The sequence below is a fragment of the Propithecus coquereli genome, unplaced genomic scaffold (assembly GCF_000956105.1).
Source record: "Propithecus coquereli isolate 6110/MARCELLA unplaced genomic scaffold, Pcoq_1.0 Scaffold13, whole genome shotgun sequence".
Taxonomy (NCBI): Eukaryota; Metazoa; Chordata; class Mammalia; order Primates; family Indriidae; genus Propithecus; species Propithecus coquereli.
Genome location: NW_012137191.1, coordinates 15688514 through 15690636, shown reverse-complemented (window position 1 = coordinate 15690636; position 2123 = coordinate 15688514). Strand labels below are relative to the sequence as shown.

The 2123-nt window shown below is 33.9% G+C and overlaps 1 protein-coding gene across 2 annotated transcripts in view; it reads left to right on the top strand.

Moving 5' to 3' along the window:
• LCORL (ligand dependent nuclear receptor corepressor-like) overlaps positions 1 to 2123 on the top strand; it is a 174437-nt gene that overhangs the window by 113602 nt on the left and 58712 nt on the right. The window lies entirely within an intron of this gene.

Below are 2123 nucleotides of genomic sequence, written 5' to 3'. Positions count from 1 at the left end.
GCAACAGAGTGAGACTTTATCTCAAAAAAAAAAAAAAAAAAAAAAAACTATTACGTTTCTCTAAATGTCTGTTTTCCATACAGATCTTTTCAACTTTCTTAATTGTTCTTCATAAGTCCTCATTGTCCTTGCCTTCTCTTTCACAGACTCGACACTGACTTAAAATACGGTTATCCTGAGTAAAACATTCCCATTTCCGTCTCCATTGTACTTTCTCTCCAGGTGTTTCAAATATTAGAGGATGTTTCTTTGTGCATCTTAAATTCTTCAGATTTGTATAAATACTCTGAGCCTCAGAAACTGGTAGGAAAGTAAGTCATGCATTGCCCATACCAGTGATTCTTTTTTTGTCCTAGTACATTAACTTTAAAAACAAATATAAATAATCTTGGCATGTAAAAGATTTTTTTTTTAATCAGTTTTACCACAGTAAAAACTTTTCCTAAATTCCAAAGTACAGGAAGAAATTTGCAGTTTAGGAACTTTATCATTATTATAACAACCATGAAGAATTTACCAGTCCTGTACAAAACAAGATCAAATGTGGGCAGAGATAGAACAGAAGAAGCACTTCATCAGCCTTGTTGGTGTAGTTTTCTACCATGAAGTCCAATGAATATTCTGGTAGAACTTTCCTTACAGTAAACTTTTCACTGCATTGTAATTGTTTGCATGTTTATCTCCCTGTTGTAATTTTCCTGTGGGAGCAGGAAGCTTATCTTTCTTCACTCTTATAGTCCTAGTGATTAGTATGATGTATGACATACTGGATTTATTTATTGGATTAAAAATCTTCACTGCTCTCAGATGCCACTGATAACTAAAATGAGAATTGAGATTTGACCATTGGATTTATGAAATTTTACTTTAAACATTTTCGATGGAAAATATTCTAAAATATCTTTATACTTTTTAAAACAGCATATGGAACATTAAGTGTCACTATAATGAATGTCATAATATGCATTTGCACTGCCTTGTAATGACTTGAAATTTTTAGGATTTTTTCCCTTAAGCTAATTAGCAAGAGATAATTAAGATTTTTTTTAAATTACTTCACAATGTTATTAGTAGATTAAACTTTGGAACCCTAGTTTAAGATTTTTTTTGAACAAATTAAGTATGGGGCTAATACTAAGTAGGCTTCAAGTGAACCATTGAGAGGCAAAACTGAATAAGACGTGAATTTCAGACATATATTTAGTTGTCACTAAGTATCCCTTGTTGCTGCTACCACTGTTCTGCTTTCTTGGCTGTGATTAAGGTAGGTTAACTCCTCAGCTGAAGTGTTACTGTGTCTAAGAGAGCCATGTATCTGTTATGTATGCTGTTTATAAATTAAGTCTGTTGTGATTCTGTTAGGAAAATACTTAATGGTTTTTAAAGTTCAGTTAAAAAAAGTTTCTGTATCCACTAATAAAGTTATATATCTTGTTTTACTATGCTGACCTTTTGTTTTCTGAAGCTAAAGACATGTGGAAGAAAATGTTCTGTTCCATGCCTGAGAAGATGCCATGTTTCAGTTAACCCAAAAAAATAAAACATATGTCTAGATGATCTTGTGTCCCTTCTAATCTAACCTTCTCTGACTGTAAGGATAGAGGAAACAGGTAATATTTTAAAATTCCAGATTTAGGCCCAAGCTCACCTGCTGAAAACCATTAAATGGCTTCCCCTTGCCCTCAGGGTAGAGTCTAAAATCTTAACTCCAGGAACCAGTCCCTGCCCACCTATCCAGTCCCATCTTGTGTCTCTCTTTCCCTTTAGTCTTTATACTGGCCTTTTCTCCATTTCTTGAATATGTCATACACTCTGACTCATGTCACTGCTGCTACCTTCAACCCCAACCAAGTTTTTCTAAATACATCTTACTCTTTTTCCAGGTCTCGTTTTAAACATCACTTCCTTAGGATAACCTTCTCCACATCTCCAAAATTGAATACACACACGCGCGCGCGCGTACACACACACACAGCCTGTATTCGTATTAATTCTGAACTCATACTTAGTTTAGGCCTCTTACTATATTTTCCCACATTATCCTGTACTCTTTTGTAGCACTCATCACCTTTGTAACTGTTTCAGACATCTTATGTGCTTTCTTTTTTTTTTTTTTTTTTTTT